The sequence below is a fragment of the Cervus canadensis genome, chromosome 8 (assembly GCF_019320065.1).
Source record: "Cervus canadensis isolate Bull #8, Minnesota chromosome 8, ASM1932006v1, whole genome shotgun sequence".
Lineage (NCBI taxonomy): Eukaryota > Metazoa > Chordata > Mammalia > Artiodactyla > Cervidae > Cervus > Cervus canadensis.
The window spans coordinates 1,469,814-1,488,091 of NC_057393.1; the positions used below are offsets into that span (position 1 = coordinate 1,469,814).

General features: G+C 57.6%; 1 protein-coding gene across 4 annotated transcripts in view; it reads right to left on the reverse strand.

The window, feature by feature from the left end:
- The window catches only part of JAKMIP3 (Janus kinase and microtubule interacting protein 3), a 90,874-nt gene extending 72,900 nt beyond the window's left edge, over positions 1 to 17,974 (reverse strand). The window contains exon 1 of one of the 4 annotated variants that reach the window (XM_043475169.1): positions 17,841 to 17,974. The gene's annotated coding sequence lies outside the window, so the exon portion shown is untranslated. Of the gene's footprint in view, positions 1 to 4,696; positions 5,413 to 16,611; positions 17,415 to 17,482; positions 17,612 to 17,840 lie in introns of those variants that run through there. The other 3 variants (XM_043475166.1, XM_043475170.1, XM_043475167.1) reach the window with 3 other exon arrangements.
- Positions 17,975 to 18,278: the final 304 nt, after the last annotated feature.

Consider the following 18,278-nt stretch of genomic DNA (forward strand, 5'->3'; position numbering starts at 1 on the left):
GTGTGCTCATTATGGTGAATTTGGAAAGTAAAGGAAAACAGGAATAAGAAAACGACCATCCTTCCTTGAGGATGGTGGCTGGCTTCAGCCCGGGTTCTTGGAGATCCCGGAAACCCCGGCTAAGCATTCAGGACAGAACGTGAGGGGAGCGCAGAGGGGCTGAGCAGCCACAGGGCGCAGCGCTCAGCTCCTCCGAGTGAGACCCGAGGCCACGCAGCATCTCAGCAAACCCGGGGCCCGCGGGCCTGACCGCCGGCCGCCCGCCCGGCTTCCACCTTTCCTCCCCGGCCTGCGCTGCCTGCCGTCTCTGGGAGCGCTGGGCTGCTTCAAGATTCTTCCCAATCCAGGCCCTGCCGTCCCCTTTCTGAGCTCCAGACTCCTGTCCTCCTGCCGCCGGGGCACCTCTGTCCCACTGCCCGGCGCTCTCAGAACCAGCTCGTCCGCCATCAGCCCGCCCCGGGGCCCACTCTGTCTGCTGCAGCGCTGACCCACCAGACACCTGCCCCAAGGTCCCTGCCTCCCCCCCTCCCCCAACACGAGTGTGCATTCCTCATCCCCATCACTGTCGCATGTGTTTTGAAAAACAGAAACGGTATCACACTTCTCGCATCCTTTCGCAGTTTTCTTTCTTTCAATCAACATGACTTCCTCCAAGCTCACACACACTGGGGCTTGTGGGTCTTCATTTGTTTTCACCAAATCCCCCACGTGGGAGTAAACCACATCGCGTACTCATCCCCACCGCACCCCTCAATGTAGAATAAACAGTCTGTTCTTCCAGAAGGTGCTACCGTGGACACCCTCGTACACGTCTGAGGCCCGCCTGCTCGGACATCTTCTAGCAGGGGTGGGAGGGGGTGACCGGGGAGCGGAGACCCCCCAGACTCACAGCTGAGAGGGTGTGAATCACTCTTGGAGCAGCGCCCGGACCACGTAAGATAACCATCCCCTGGCGCCTCACCGAGCCGGCCGCTCTGCGGGGCTGGCAGGAGCGCTAACTGTTGCCCAGCCTTGCGTTTCCCTGATACACAAGCGGCCTGTCTTTGAGCCGATCGTGGGCCAGGTCTGTGTACTGCGGTCATCTAACCCTTCTTCCACCCTTTGTCTCTCCTGCGTCCGTCATCCTTCATTGCTTGGAGGGAACCCACCACCCACTCTGGTCATTATCCTTTGTTGATGATGTAATGTAACCATTCTATCTCTTTTTTTCCATGATGGTTTTGCTTCTTACTGAAGAAATGCTTTCCTAACGCATGAAGATGTCCCCCCAGGTTTGCTTCTGAACATCTCACAGACCTGCTTCTCACGTGGAAGCCCGCTGGGCACGCCCTCCTCTGCTGCTCTGACGGGCTGGTCTGGTCCACACTGGCCTCTCGTGTTCGCGGACTCTCGGTTGCCTCTTCCCTAGTGTTGGCCTCTTGGTTAGTTTCTGCCCCGAAGCCCTTTATATCCGCCTTGTTCTTCAAATTTGGCTTTTATTGGCCATTTATTTCTCTTTGTTAATTTGTCCAGAGCAATGAAACCTGGTTGGACTTTGGTTGAAATTACACTGAACTTATGGATTAACCGAGAGACAGTTAACACCTCTTTGACACTGAATCTCCTTCTACATGGATCTGGTACAGTTCTCCACTTACTTAAAACTTTTAAAAATATCTTTGTTGTATCATTTTCTCTGAAAGGTTTTGCACAACTTTTGACACATTTACTCTTTGGTGCCAAGCTTTGAAAATGTGTGCTACCGTCATGAAAGGCATTTGTGGGTGTTATTATCCCTGCCCTTGTATTGCCAGCGAGCGGGGGTGGATAAGAACACTGTGGATTTCTTTATATCCATCTTGTCCCAGCAACCCACTGACATTTCTTTAGTTCTCACAGGAGGGCAGGTTTGCCTCTTCCTTCCTAATCTTCATACTTTCACACAACTTCTCCTGTGTTCTTGTGCTGGGGCGGGGGGCGTGGTGGGGGGACTTCCACACACTGACATGAGCATCTTTCTCTTGTGTTCTTTCTTGAAAGGAAATTCTTGGTCTGTCTTCGCGGACCACATTCGCTGCAGGATTTTGAAAGGCTCCCTTTATCAGGTGAAACAGGGCGTCTGTACTCCAAATTTGCTAAGTGGATGGGTTTTTAAATTTGCGGCTGGGTGCTGCACTTTATCAAGCCCTTCTACTGGGTCTGTCAGAACAATTGCACTGCTTTCTCCCCGATCTTCCAGCTGGCCTGTGTCTGCTTCTGCCCACCCTCACCAGGGTCACTTGCGGGGACCCACCTTCCCATTCCTCCTGAGTGGGAGCTGGGGGTCCCATCATTCCAAGTCTCAAACTAGGGCGAGGTGTGGACTGGGCTCTTCAGGGTCTCCTGAGATGTTTCCCGCCGGACGGGGCAGACTCGTGAGGTCCTGGTCACCTCGTGGGGCCGGTGGGTCCTTCACTCCACGCTCAGGGAGGGTCTGAGCGCCCTGCGAGGCCCAGTCCGTCCAGCTACATTTTGCCAGCTCTCTGCTTTCCCATGAAGATGCAGCTTCCTGCCCTGGGACAGAAGCCCCTCTCCCCACCAGCTGTGGCTGCAGCCCCGGGCTCCCAGCGGGGTGGGGGGGTGGACGGGGGGCAGGAGGAATTTCCTCTCCTGGCTCCCTGGTCGACTGACCGCTCTCACCCTCCCTTTCTTTCTCTCCACCCTCCCCTGTGAAGTGAACCGGGAGAATTCCGGTTGCTTCCATCCCGCGTTCAAGGGCGTGGAGGAAGGAGAGTCCCCTCCATCACTGGCCGCCTCGCCAGCAGCTCCATTCCTCTCCAGCAGCAGCCCTGCCCCGACACGCAAAGCTTTGAAAATGTCCGCTTCCCCGTCCCCTGCGGCTCTGGGGTGAAGTCAGACTTCTGGGACCTGCACCCTGTGGGTGAGCATCGAAGGAGGGGCGGGGGAGGCCGGGGGCGGAGCCTGGGGCCCGAGCCCCGCCCCCTGTTCTGAGCCGCCACCCCGAGCGCCCATCCGCCTCTGCTTGCGGCCGCCCTGTCCCTCCTGAGGCCGCTCTCTGAAGCCTGGCAGCTGCAGTGCCGTCCCCGAGGTCAGACGGGCTGCGGGGCTGCCCTCCAGGCCGGGGAGGGACAGACACAGAGGCCCGCGCCTCCGGCCCCCTTCCCAGGACGGCTTGATCGTCCGCGTGCTGCCACGTACAATACGCGAACGCTGGAATTTTGAGAGTCCCTCCGGTGTGCACAAGGGACCACTCACACTTGCATCCTCAGTAAACTAAACCTCTCTCCCTACCAGGAGAGAGACTCAGTCGATCTCAGCTCACGCTGGAGCTGGGACGCCCCCTCCCGCGGGCCCAGGGTGAGCCCTCACGGAGGTGTCACCCAGGCCGCCACCCGGCCTGCTCCCAGAACCCCATCTCTGTGTCCCCTGGGCCTGGCGGCACCAGACACTTCAGTAAGAAAGCTCTCGGGGAGGAAGGGCTCTCCTTGTGCCCACAGGGAGGGTCGGCAAACCGAAGCGTGTTCTGTGTTCTAGCCGGGGCACCGCCGCTGAACCCCACGTGAGACAGAAGCCAAGGCCTCTTCATCGGCAGCCGAACAGCTCCTCAGGATCAGCCAGGAGAGAGCAGTCACCCAGGAGTGTGGACCTGAGCTGTTCGGGGGGACGAGCGCCCCGAGACACAGGACGCCGGCCTGTGAATGTGGGGTCGCAGAGGGGGCCCCCGAGCTGGCCGGGCAGCTGGTCCTGGTGAATCCAGGCCAGAGCTCTGCTTCCCATCAGGACCGACGGCGACCTGCCAGCAGCCGGCGTCCCGCCCCACTGCTGCTCACGCGGATCCTGTTCCCCTTCCCACATCCGTATCCACAGACAGCCGTGAGGCAACAGTGGGGGCGGGGGCGGAAGCACCTCCGGGACTGTACCTGGTGGGTCCCGCGTCTCCGAGAGTCACCTCCTGGGCGTGTGCCGGGAACTCCCCCGGGAAACGGAGGGGACTCAGCCTTGCCCCTCCGCCCTCCCGAGGCCGCACACACCACACCTGGGCTCCAGCACAGCCTGCCCCCGAGCAGGTAACACAGCCGTGCGTTAACTAGCTCCACGGTCCCTGTCAACCACAACGGCAGAAATTAGCCCCTGTTGGTCCAGTGGTCAAGACTCCCGCCCCCAATGCAGGGACCGCAGGTTCAATCCCTGGTTGGGAATCGAAGATCCCACATGCCACGCAGCCAAATTAAAAAATAAAGAGAGAGAGAGCAGGTGGGAGGGAGGCTCAAGGGGCGGAGACGCGTGTGTACGTGCGGCTGACTCATGTCTCTGAACAGACTAAGGCAGCATCGTAAAGCAATCACCCTCCAATTAAAAACAAAACCAACTTGCTCTTGTAATCTTATAATTTGGAAATAAAACACAATTATATATAAAAATAATAACAAAAAGAGAGAGAGAAGGTAACTCCTCAGCCCCACACTTTACATTTCCACCCACAGATGCCTCATTTCCACCCGCAGATCCCTCACCCGGGTCGGGGGGGACAGCGCTGCACCTGGAATCACTCCCGTCTGCAGCCCTGGCCAGCCACGCCCCCCGCCTGCCGGTCTCACACGGGTCCGAAACCCACACTCCCCATCAGGAAGCCCCAAGGCCCTGCAATCAGTTACCCAGGGAAGGGTGGGTGCGGCTTACACGCAGGGGTTTAGCACGTAGCTGGCCGAGCCCCTACCTGGCCTGCGAGCGGCCAGAGCGTGGTCCTCCTGCTGGGGTGTCCCTGGGTGCTGCCCTCCCCGCGCCTGTCTGCCGAGGACGCAGCCCACTGTGCCCAGCGCTAATTGGCTCTTTTCATCTGAAGTCATGGTGAAGAATAGGCGCATTCACGCTGGGCCAGTGAGGTGGACGTTGTCCCAGGCTGGGACTGGACAGACGCCCCGTCACGGGGTTAAAAACACAGGACACAGCTGCCCTTGTTCCCGCCGTGGGTGCCCAGCCCCAGGCCCCACGACCAGCCACGCGGGGAAGAGGGGAGCTGGCCATGAGTGAAGACACAGGGGCAGGGAGGACACACGTGCGCCGGGGGGAGAGTGGCCCCAGGGTCCTGCGAAGGCCCCAGGACTCTGCGCACACAGGGTGCAGAGGGGGACCCCCGCAGCGACGCCGGTGCCCCAGGACGGCTGTTTCCTGTGCACCCCTGAACCCCGCTGGTAGGAAAGGTGTCGCCTTCCTGCTCAACAGACTACATCCTAAATCACAAACCCCACATCCAGACCCTGAGAAGATGGTCACTAGACCAAACCGAGTGCCGAGAAAATACAGGACAGACTGACGCATCAAAGACCCCTCAGCTCAGGTCAGTCCAGTCGCTCAGTCGTGTCCGACTCTTTGTGACCCCATGGACTGCAGCAGGCCAGGCCTCCCTGTCCATCACCAACTCCCAGAGCTTGCTCAAACTCATGTCCATCGAGTCAGTGATGCCATCCAACCATCTCATCCTCTGTCATCCCCTTCTCCTCCCACCTTCAATCTTTCCCAGCATCAGGGTCTTTCCCAATGAGTCAGTTCTTCACATCAGGTGGCCAAAGGATTGGAGTTTTAGCCTCAGCATCAGTCCTTCCAGTGAACATTCAGGACTGATTTCCTTTAGGATGGACTGGTTGGATCTCCTTGCTGTCCCCTCTCCGTAGATGCCAAAGAACACTGCAGAAAACTGTACCGACCAGCCCAACACTAAGAGCTGTGTTTACCTTGCTGAACCACCTGGTCACACCTGCAGAGAGGTGCTTGGGCATGGAAGGGCCTCTTCCTCTGTCCCATCCTGCCATCTCCTGTCTCCTCACCCACCCCCACTTTGGTCTGGGAAATCCTGTCTGTGGGCGGCCCTGCTGAAGCCCCACAGTTTCACGCAAAGTTCAGTGGAGGTGGTGTCCCCGAAGGAGGCGTGGACATAGGTAACTGGAAGTGTTCCTGCCTGTGGACCCCCTCCAGTGGTGCTGCCTCCCCCACACCTGCCAGGCTCAGCCAGCGTCCCCTCTGGGGCGGGAGCTCCATGAAACCCTGGTGCCCTCTTGGGTGCCCCCCAACTAGCTCCTGGCTGTACACGGCCTGGGGGTCCCGGCTCAGGGGCCGAGGCCCGGGGGCGACACATGCTGCATGGACGGACTTCCCCCAAATCAGAGCCTTTTCACCTACAGGAACTGCCAAGCAGCAAAACCCTTGGAGTCAGCTGGTTTCAACCTGGAGCATCTGCTCTCGTGCTGGCGAGCGGTGGGGATCAGTCCGGGGACCCGAGAGTGGGTTCTAGTCCAGCCATGGACGTTGGCCGCGAGGTCAGTCCTCCCGGAGACGCGGTGGCAGAGGAGGCGGGAGGGTCAGGAGTGGCTCCTGGTGAAGACCCACCAGCAGACTCTCATTTCTTTCATTTTTAATAGATATACAGAATTGTATTGATTTATTTATTTAGACCATGCTGGATCTTCCTTGCTGCGCAGGCTTCTCTCTGATCGGGGGGAGCGGGCCTCTCTGGCTGCGCAGGTTTCTCTCTGATCGGGGGGAGCGGGCCTCTCTGGCTGCGCAGGTTTTTCTCTGGTCGGGGTGAGTGGCCTCTCTGGCTGTGCAGCGCGGGCCAAGGGCGCTCAGGCTTCCGCGGCTGCAGCTCATGGGCTCAGGCGTTTCGGCTCCTGGGCTTTAGAGCCAAAGCTCAATAGTGTGGCGCACGGGCTCAGCTGCCCCATGGCATGTGGGATCTTCCTGGACCAGGGATCGAACCTGTTTCTCCTGCATTGGCAGGCAGATTCTTTACCACTCAGCCTCTGGGGAGACCCAGACTTTGATTTCTGACTTTATCTGCTGCTTTTAGAAAAGAGTCCCTCTGTTCCTTCAAGGTTTTTTTTTTAAAAGGCCCTCCTCTCCCTTACTACATGGAAGGAGAGCACGGGCAGACCTGGTGGGCAGAGAACCAGCTTGTTTCCCCCTGCTGAGCAGGATCCCAAATGCAGATGGAATTAAAAAAAAAGAGAGAGAGAGATAGTGAAGCCAGAGCAGGCATTAATTAAAACTCAGGCGGCCGGTTCGCAGGGCTGGGACCCACCAGCGGTGCGCCAGCTTGCTGACGGCAGGCACGCTGACACGTCCTTCAGTCTCCTTCTAAACCTGACTTCATTACGGCCTGCAGGCTTCTTGGCAAAGCTTTGCTCTAATCTCCTCCCAAATGTTGCCAGGAAAAAAAAGATGTTGGATTTTAATTGATTCATGCCATTTCTCAAGCCAACTGCTCTTAGCAGCGCTTCTCAAGACGAGTCACCCACGCGTGCGAGCAGCCGTGTGACCTCCCCACGGCGTCCTGGGGACGTGCTCACCGGCACAGCGCTCCCACTGGAGCAAGAACGTGCGCCTACCTCCCAGGGAAGAGCCCGCCCTCCCCAACGGCCGCTCTGGCTCCTGGAGGAAGAACAGGCAAAGTAGACGGCCGCGGTCCCAAGGAGTCTGCCTCAACGTGCGGCAAAGCGGCCGACGCCCTGCAACCCAGGCGGAGGGCTTGCCTGCCGTCCTCGGTGAAGGCGGGGGTGCGGGGCTCTGGAGGGCCTGGTTCGGAGCAGCTGCCCCGGGAGTGGGGGGGCGCTGTCTGGGGTGCTGAGCTCTCCCACCTCTTCCCAACCTCGCTCCCCGACCACGCCCGGGGGCGAGCGGACCCCACCCGAGTGGGTGTTGCAGTCAGGGCCGCTGGTCCCTGACTCACACCTGGCTTTGCACGTCGGCCCCGCAGCGGCTCTCTCTGGACTCGTCCACGCCCCGCCTGCCCGCCCAGTCAGCCCGACAACTCTCCCACCCCGTGTCCGCCAGCGCCCTGACCTCTGGCCGGGCCTCCAGGTTGGCCTGCGCCGTGGGATGAGAGGCAACAGGAACATTAACCAGAAGCTACTCACTGAGCTTGTCCACATGGGAAGCTCCTTGATGGCTCTCACAAACCACGCCCCTTTCTAAAACTCTTGGTGGACAGCCCTCCCAGGCATGCCCGTCATATTAACTGAACTCCCCCCAGAGGCCCTGCTGGTTTCTCCAGGCCGCGGTTGACCCCGGCACTGGCAGTGGAGTGAGGAGCTGTTTCAGGGTGCAGACACCACACCCCCTTCCAAGCTCACAGGGCAATGGCTCCGGGTCCACCCATGGTCGTTTCAAGTGTGACCTCGAGGCTGTGGCCACGTGACCTCAAGCTTGAGCCCCACCTCACAGCCAGCTTTCTGTTCCTGGCTCCAGTCTGGACGGAAACCGTCATCTCCAAACTCTGCGACACTCCACGGGGGCAAAAGGGGGTGTCAGAACCTTTTCCAGGTGATGGTGGGCTGGTGAGGTGAGAACTCACTCACTTCCCATCTAGAGGCACCAAAGATCCTGAGAGGCCAAATTCCAGGGCCCGTCTGGACAGAGAGACAACGCATTACGGAAAGACCAAGGCAGCTTTCACCTACAGCCAACAGCCTCCGGGAGGAGAAGAAGAACGGACCTGCTCCAGGCCCGGGGGCGTGGGATCTCACTGGATACCCTCCCAGGGCTAAGAGAGGGCCAAAGGGCTAACCGTCGGGGGCAACCTTCCAGGGCCACTCGAGAACCGTGCTCACCCCACTGCCCCCCATTCCCTTCCACGGGGCTCAGAGGGTCTGCCGTGGACGCAGCAGCAGCTGCAGCAGAAGCCCAGCCCTGGGGACCCCGGGCAGCAGAGGGCCTCGCATGACCCGTGACCAGCGGGCAAGGGCCTCCAGGCGGGCAGGCAGTCTCTGCGAGAAGGGCTCGCTCACCTGAGGCCTCAGGGAGACCCACACACCGTCACTCAGGGACAGTGACTCATGTGCAGCCCATGACACCAGGGAAGCCGGGGCAGATGAGCAAGAACCAAGTTTAAAAGGGAGCAAGAGACCCACACAACCTTCAGACACAGAATTAACAACTACCGATTACAGAACACCAACTCTTTCTACATTTTAAATAGATTTTGATTTTTGGAGCAGCTTTGGGTTCACAGCATAGCTGAACAGACCAAAGCCCCCAGACATCCCACCCCCCACTAAAGTCTTGTTCTTTTCTTCTTTGGCCCCGTCGTGCGGATCTCAGTTCCCTGAGCAGGGACTGAGCCTGGCCCGCGGCAGTGAGAGCACGGAGCCCTCACCACTGGGCCGCCAGGGAATTCCAGGGTTCCATTTCGTTTTTTTTTTTTAAAGAAATAGAACCTTGAAAACAACTGCATGGAGTATTAAACAATGAGACATGATGTCCCAAACCTAAGTAAAATGGGGAGAACTTTCAAAAAATAAGTGTAATAACTGGACTTTAAACCTAACGGACACCCGATGGCACAGGAATGAACAGGTGATGGAGGATGACCCGGAAACGAGCACAGAGAAGGCAGAATGCACCAAAGGGGAGAGAGGCAGAGACAGGAGGAGACGGGCTCTCAGGAGGAAAAGGGAGCGACAACCTCCGACGCAAAACCTGTGCAGATGTGACTGAGAATTCTCTGAAACTGATGAAAGACAACAATCCAAAGAGCCAATGTATGTCAAAATCTAGACACATCACGATGAAACTTGAGGAAAAAAGAAATAAAGAGAAAATAATAATATCTGCCAGAGGGAAAAAGCTTATCTTCAAAGGAAGGACTGTTCGACAACTGACCAACTTCTCATCAGAACAAGAGAAGCCATAAAACAGTGGAATGAAGGAGTAAATGTGCTTTAAAAAAACAAAACCTGCCAAACAAGAATTCTATCCACAGTAAAAATATACTTCACCCTGATTCTGTTTTTGTTGTTTTGTTCATTGTTTTGACCGTGCTGCATAGCATGTGGATGTCAGGTTCCCAACCAGGGATCAAACCCAGGCCTCGTGCATTGGAATCATAGAGTCTTAAACACTGGACTGCCAGGGAAGCCCTTTCACGCTCATTCTTGAAAGAAAAAATTTTCAGACCAAAAACAGAAAGCATAAATTGAGAATGGATGCCAACACTGAAGAAAGGAAAGGAAAGAATTAGCCTCAGGATGTCTGGTCCCAAATGGACCTTCCAGAGGCCAGGAGAACAGAAAGGCCGCAGAGTACTAACTACCCGAGGAGCTGTAGAATCTAACGATGATTTCCAGTGCTGCTGCGAGGCAGACAGATAAAAGCTAAATGCCAGAAAACAAAACATAAAGCTGCTAGAGGGAGGAACGGAGGTGAAGTAAGTATTCCGGGTCCTTGTATGACCTGGGAGGAGCTTCTGGTTCACTGCAGCCTTGGTGAGGTAATGATGCTGCCAGACTTCCGCGGTAAAGAACCTGCCTCCCAATGCAGGAGTCCCGGGTTCAATCCCCTGGTTGGGAAGATCCCTTGGAGAAGGAAATGGCAACCCACTCCAGTAGTCTTGTCTGGAAAATTCTATGGACAGAGGAGCCTGGCGGACTATAATCCATAGAATTGCAAAGAGTTGGACTCGACTGAGCAACTTCACTTCACATTGCCTGGACAAGGTGCCTGAACACGCCCTGGTTTAGGACCGCCTTCTTACTTCCCTGGGGTCACGTGGTCAGGAACGTGGACAAAGCTCAGTGGGGGTGGGGTCATTCCTGGAGTGGCTGCACCCCCACCAGCCTCCCGCTCTCACGCCCTCGGTTCGGAGGGGCCTGCTTTGGGATGAGAGCGCAGGGCCCCTCGCCCCCGACCTGGAGGTGGCTGTGCCCCGCCGTGGGCACCCCAGAGCCAGCCTGCCGAGAGGGCTCTGCAGAGGCTGCTGGCTCCCCGACACCCAGCCCAGCGCCTCGCAGCATCACCGCAAGACCCCACAAGGAGCCCAGACTCAGCTTCAATCTGCCGCCCTTATCTCCAAACCACCACCACCAACCCCCTAAGAAACCGCACAGGAGCCAGTGAGGGTGGGACAGCGACAGGACTGGGGGCTCGGAAACCAGCAGCAAGTGTGACCCTCGGAACGGAGAGGCCCCCTGGAGGCGGAGGCTTGGTGGGACAGACCCCTGGACCAGAGGATGAACACACTTGCAGTTTCACACAAGAAAAACAGCAAGAAAAGAAAACCCTGCCATGAGCAAAGTTCAATGATAAATGACAAAATAGAGAAAACATATGCACCTGTGTGCTCAGCTGCTCAGTCGTGTCTGACTCTTTGCGACCCCATAGACCGTAGCCCACCAGGCTCCTCTGTCCATGGGATTCTCCAGGCAAGAATACTGGAGTGGGTTGCCATGTTATCCTCCAGGGGACCTTCTCACCCAGGGATCGAACCCACATTTCCTGCATTGGCAGGCAGACTCTTTTACCACTGAGCCACCTGGGAAGCCTGTACATGCACCTTATATCACAGGTCAAAAGCTAATATATAAGGAACTTCAGGAAATTGAGAAGAAAAATCCAAACAGGCCCAGAGGAAAAAAAAGGAAAAAATAGGCAAGAGCTTTGAATAAACTGCTCACATAAAATGAAATGCAAATAGTCTTTCAGTGCATGAAAAGATGCTCAACTTCACTCACGATAAGAGAAATGCAAATAAGATACACTGACATCACCATTTCTCGCCTACCTGGCAAGCCCCCAGAAGTTTGACAACACTGTCTGTTTCGAGGCTGTGAGAACCAGACTGGTAGAATGCCACACGACAGTGGGACTCTTGGGGAGGGGGTTTTGGCAACACATAGCAAAGCACATAGTCATTTCACTTTTGGCCTAGAAATCCCACTTCTAAGAATCTAGTTAAGATAGACTCAAAAGTGTATGAAAACCATGTGCACACAAGGATATTCACAGAAGAACTGCTTCTAGCAGCAAAAGACAGGAAATAACCCAAATATTCGGGGACTGAGACCTCTCTGACGAGGCCGAGATCCAGCCCCTGGGGGAGTACTACACAGGGGCCGGGCGATCTCTCCACTCAGCGACGCTGAGCGCTGGCACAGACTGAGCCCAGCAGTCGTAGGGCAAGGCATAGAAGGCCTCTGCTCCCCCAGACAGGACGGGGGATGCAGAAACATGCACGCGTGGCCTGTAAGACGGCCAAGGGGAAACACTAGTTAAAAACGACTCCAAAGGACTCCCCTGGTGGCCTGGTGCCAGTGTAGGGGACACGGGAGGATGCCGCATGCTCAGGGTCCGCTCAGCCTGCACATCTCGGTCACCGAGCCGAAGCCCGAGAGCCCGTGCTCCCCAACAGGAGAAGCCACCGCAGCGAGCAGCCCCGTCCCCGTAACTAGAGAGAGCCTGCCTGCGGTGACAAAGGCCCAGTGCAGCCAAAAAGAAATAACTTTTTAAAAACGACCTTAAAGATATTACTAGCAGAGAAGAGAGAGGTGGTTAAAAAGACAAAGGTGGAGCCAGTCTGCTCTGAACAGACTTCGGCTCATAGCTCTATGTATTTTAGCACAGAACTAAAACAAAATTAAATCAGCATGAAGGGAAACCAAAGCCACTCCTAAAAAGTGAAAGCAAAGTGAAACAAATGAGCTTGGTGAATTAAAGGCAAAAAGAAAAGTAAAGAAATCAAGCCTTTTTTTAAACCAACCACAGTGTTTTAACACATTGATATTATTTTGAAACAAGGTGAACCAAGTGAAGAAGTCATTTTACACAAGTCATTAGGAGCCAAGGATCTCAGTCGAAGAGAAAGGAGATGGAAAAATAAACAATTATCTGCATTTTAAAATTTGAATTAAAAATGCCAGTATAAAATCATGATATATTTTATCTTAAAATCATTTCTAGTCTTGTCCTCTGGCAATCTGGGAAGTCGAGACCAACACAGAAGTCATGAGCTCCCCTGCACCCAACTGCCTGGGGTTTTATACATTTTGCTGAAAAGACCAGGAGCACCAAGGGAGAGGGGTGATTCCAGCCTCTGCAGAACACGGGGCAGGTGAGCCCCTCAGACCAGAGCTGGAGGAGACGGTCCAGGACCACAGGGGTCTGGTCAGAAGGGAGAACACGCAGGAAAAGATGCTGGACGTGGAGGCCGGCACATCTCTTAGAAAAGACACAAAAAGAAACAACCACACACGCACAAAACCTGATCAATCACACTTCATCAAATGTAAAACTTCTGCGCATGAAAGGTCCACACCGGGGATTCCCCGGCCGTCCAGTGGTTAGGACTCCGTGCTTTCACTGCTAAGGTGCGGGTTCAATCTCTGGTCGGGGAGCTAAGATCCCACAAGCTGCGTGGCACAGACAAAACAAAAAAAAGAAAAAGAAGAAGCGGAAAGCAGTGGCCCAGAGCTAACACTGAGAGCTAAAACCCAGGGAAACTTTCCATGTACAGAAAAAGACCTGAAATCTATGCATCTCAAAGCGGGTAGTGTGTGCCTAGAAAAATAAACCCGGGCCAGTCAGCTTTGAAACATTTCCAGTAAAACTGCTAGACTTCAAAGTCAAAGATAAAATCCTCAAGGCCTCCAGGCAGAGAGAGCGGAGTCGAATGTGACCAGTGTCACGTAAAACCAACACAGAAATAGAGAAACAATGAAAAACATTTCTTGAAAAAAGTAAAACACCACAGACACACAACCTCAGTGAAAGAAACCACAAACCGAGGATTTTGGAACTAGCCAAGCCGAGAACATCTTGTCGTTCCAGAAAGCAAGAGAGAAATGAGAGAAAAAAATATTTAACTTTAAAAAAAGGAAAAAAGAAAAAGACGGGGCTGTTGGGAGCCCAGCAGCAGCCTGAGGCTGCCCCTGAAGCCAGGGCTGGACCGTCTGGATCCTAACCCGCAGAGCAAGGCTGTCCCTGTGTGCCCACGATGGGGACAGACAACCAGGCAAATGAGCGAGGCAAGGACAAGGCTTCCCGCCTGCGAGGAGAAAGGGAAGCAGGGCCTGGGGGCCCGGCAGCAAACAGCGCGGTCGTAACTCAGACGCAGGACGTGAGGTGCCACGCTGGTGAGTCAGGATCCAGGGACCAGGGTCTGCGTGTCTCAGAGCGTCTCCCCAAGGAGCGCACCGACCAGGAAAGGACGTCACTGTCAACGAGCCGTGAGGATGCGGCGACCTCCAGACGCGGCTTGTGACGCCAGGCGCGCGGGCCCGGAGGGCAGGGGGCGGGGGGTGCAGTGGGAGGTGTCTGACCAAAAATGCACATCACGTTCCCATCCCAAGAAGGAGCAGAGAAACTCACGTGGAGGAGCACCGTGGCTCAGGCGGTAGTCTGCCTGCAAGGCAGGAGGCCCCGGTTCCATCCCTGGGTCGGGAAGATCCACTGGAGAAGGGATAGGCTCCCCACTCCAGTCTTCCAGCCTAGAGACTCCCACGGACGGAGGAGCCTGGAGGGCTACAGTCCACGGGGTCACAGAGTCAGACACCACTGAGGCACTTTCTCTTTACAAAACTAGTCGGTACACAGTTCATAAAAGTATCAACCTTCACAAGAGACAAGGCAAGGTTCCGGAGGGTCAGAGACTGCAGGAGACCCAGGAGACAGAACGGGGTCGGGGGCGGGGGTCCCGTGTAGACCTCGGGAGAGAAAAGGGGGGTCAGTGGGGAGCTGGGGCCGGGTGAGGAGGCCTGTCTCCCGGTGAACCGTGCAGGGATGCCAGTGACTGTCCCGGTTCTGACCACGAACCACATGAAGATGTTAACGTCAGGGGAACCTGAAGGACTGGGTGCTATGTTTGCCACTTTTTGACAAGTCCAAAATTAATTACGTGTAAAACTTCAAAAAATATATCCAACATGTGCACCAAGGGAGGCTCCTCAGAGAAGGGTTGAACTCCGCTCGGCTGCGTCTCCGAACCCCTGCGAGGCAGAGGCAGGCAGAAAGTTCCCTGACCTCACCCGTCTCTAATCAACTCCCAAAGACCCCATCTCCACGTACCATCACCTCGGGGGGCAAGGCTTCAAATATGAACTTGGGGGGACATAACTCAGCTCCCAGCAGTACCTGTGAGTGTACGGGAGTTACCTGTGCAGGCGTTTACCAGGAGCAGTGTTGACTGTCTTGATCTTCCTTATCTCTGATATCAGCATTTCCTTTCTAATGGCGGGGGTGAGCCAAGGGGGTCCAAGCGCTCACCGGGTAAACCTGTGAAGGCCTGGGAGGGGCCCATCGCACGTGGGGAGACTTGCACAGAGGCTCCCCGAGATCCCGCAGGAGCTGAGGGGGCCCAGTGCTCATCTGAGTCCTGGGGGGGCCAGTAAGGGAGGCCCTGGCCTGCGGGGTCTTCGCTGGACGCTGCTGTAGGGGACCTGGCTGGCCTGACCGCTGGCGGCACGGAGGGAGCAGGGCCCAGGGCTGCTTGCACAGGGCGCACCCGTGTGATGGCCTGAAGACGCCTATTCCAGGGGCCGGTGGGCCGCGAGGCTTGACCCCGTCACCGAGGTCAGCCACGGGCAGGTCACCCTCAACAGGAAATGCTGGCTGGGCCTTAAGGACAAGCCCTCACACCTCTGCCCTGGACTATGCTTGGCACAGCATGGTACTGGGGCTAAGTCCAGCTCACAGCCAGCTGAGCCCTGATAGGAAAGGTCCAGGCCTGGGGCCCCGCAGAGGGGCAGGGGGAGCGTGCAGGCCAGGCAGCTCTGCTGGGAGAGGGGGTCTTCAGAGACCCCGGCCGGGCAGGGCAGAGGGGAGGGAGCAGGCCGGGGGAGGGTGGAGGCCCAGGTTGAGGTCCCCTCTCTGGACTGTGCCTGAGAGACACGGGGCGCCCTGGTCATCTGTGACTCGGACAAGGGCCTCCCGTGCCCCGGGCTCAGGCCCCTCGCTTCCGGAAGGTTCACTGTGAGACAGCCGCTTCTGCAAGGATGTGCCCCGAGCCTGGCTCCCCGGCCACACCCCACCCTCGGGCCTCTCCTGGGCCCTGCAGTGCGCCTTCCTCTCAGGGCGACTCCCATGCACAGGAAGGGGGACCAGGACGGTGCCTGGCACGCAGCAGGGGCTGTGCAAGGAGTGACACTTTTATCACGACGTCCCTCTTTCTCACTTTTTTCTCTCTTGTAACAGTTTTTATCGTTGCACCATGTTCACAATTGCCCAGACCTTGCCAGTATCATGAATGCAAACTTAGGGTTTCAAAATCCCAGACCCTGAGACTTGCTGGTGGTGTTAAGTCAGTGTCCGATTCTTTTCAACCTCGTGGACTGTAGCCCGCCAGGCTCCTCTGTCCACGGGATTCTCCAGGCAAGAAAACTGGAGTGGGTTGCCAGGCCCTTACTCCAGGGGATCTTCCCCCTCCCAGAGTTGGAATCCAGGTCTCCCACATTGTAGGCAGATTCTCCACCGTTTGAGCTACCTGGGAAACACTCCTTAATACAAAAGAGAAACGTTGCTCCTTAATACAAGAAGGTCTATCTGCCAGAACTGTGGGAGAAATACTGCAGGTATTAATAGTTGCCAAATCGTCTTAATTCACGGACACAAATCAGCTTTCAGAGACCCCCAAAGGGCTAGGAGGGTCCCAAGCCCCCGTGTTTATTCCACTCTGAGCCGAGCAGACACCCTGCCTGGCACCTGTCCCTCCCCCTCCCCAGGTGGGCGGTGGTCCTCCCAGCAGGTGGGCGGTGGTCCTCCCAGCCCCTGACAGCCCTGCTCCCTGGCGGCTGGAGGTCGAGGGGCACTTCCCATTCCCGCTGTCCCACAGCTCAGAGCGAGGACCTGCGGAGTCACCCAGGCCCCCGATACCTGCAGACAACAAGCGGTAGAGAAGCTCCCGCGCGCTCTGGCAGCGCAGGAAGAGGAAATGAATCAGAACCTAGGATGCGCAGCAGGAAGGAGCTGCTGAGAAGCGGATCCGCTTCTCCGGAGACGCAAGGTCAAAGGGAGGGGCGGGTTTTTCTAGGAAAACTGGCGGCCGCCGCCTCCTCTCTGGCTCCTGACAACCAATCAGACCTTTCACTCCGCAGCTTCCGATTCTGCGAGCCTCAGACAGCTACGCCGCCACCCCCGGAAACGGGAACGCAAGAGGTTGAAAACTGGACATCAAAAAAAAAAAAAAAAAATCGCCAGGGCCGCGCCTTCCTGAGGTGGGCGACGCATAAACGCCGGAGTCGAGGCCCCCAGCGCCCACCTGCGCGTCCACCCAGGCCCCGAGGCCGCGGCGCAGTGGGGCCTGTGCGCCTGTGCGCCTGCCGCCGCGCCCCGCCGGGTCCCAGGAAACAAGCTCGGCCCAGAGCGGTGGCCGAGAGCCCGCGGGGGCACCTGGAGACCCCCTGCCCCCGGCGAGGGCGCCTCGGGGGCGCAGGATCCCTGGCCGCCGGGATGTCACCCCGCCAACCTGCCAACTTCGGGCCACCCCCGGACCCCCTCCGGGTCACCCCAAGGCCATCCCCGACCAACCCTGGGCCACCTTACGGCCACCTACAGACCACTCCCATCCCAGCCCTGGTCCATCTCCGGGCCATCTCCTGGGCCACCTCCGGGCCGTTTCCCGGCCGCGGGCGGGGATGAGCGTGCGCTGCCGGCCGCCACCCCGCAGCCACCCTGCCGCGCAAGGCGCGGGGGACGCACGGTGCCAGGCGCTGGCCCAGCGCGGAGGCCCGGCCGGGTCGCTCACCGAGGCTCCCCGCAGGCGGGCGGCTCCGGGACTCGGGCGGCGGCGTCCGACGGCCCGGCTCAGCCATTGCAGTGGCGCTGCGGCGGGCGGGGGGCGCGCGTCACCGCGGGCGGGCGCCCCAAACCCCGGCGTTCCCCGCCCTCCCCGCCCCGGCGCGCGGCCCCGCCACACCCCAGCCCCACCTCCTCGCCTCTTCTTCTGCCCCTCCGAGTCCTTTCGGGATCAGGTCTGCGGTCTGTTAAAATCCGGAGACCTCGTGGCCGTAAATAGCCCGGCTGCGGCGGGGAGGGCTCTGGGCGGCCCGCACGCCGCAGCCGGGCCCGCGGGGTCTAGGGGACGGTCGAGGGGGATCGCTCACCCGCACTTCAGTCGGAGAGCAGCCGCAGGAGGTGGTCGCACGCGTGTGTTTAACCGTTAACTCTCGGCAGCCCACCTCCAAATGCTGCCTGTCTCGGAGGAGGGAGAAGTGGTTTTTGGAGACTCGCGGGGAGCAAATGAGCCCTGGCTCGGGACCCGGATCCCCAAATCCATGGTTAGGCCGCGCCTCCGGGGCCACCTGGCGCCAGGACCGCACCCCCCCCCCAACCCCTGCCGCCGCTCCATCCTCCGGGGGCCCCACTTCTTGGAGTTTCTGGAGAAGGGCAGGAAGGAAGAGTGAATCGTGTCTACTATAACCTGTGTACGGGGGAAAGCTTCCCAGTGGGACGCGATCTTTCCCTGGATACCAGGATGTAGGACTGTCGAGGCCAGCGTCCGAGCTCAGAGCGCAAACGCGGGCCCTAAAGTGTGCGGGTGC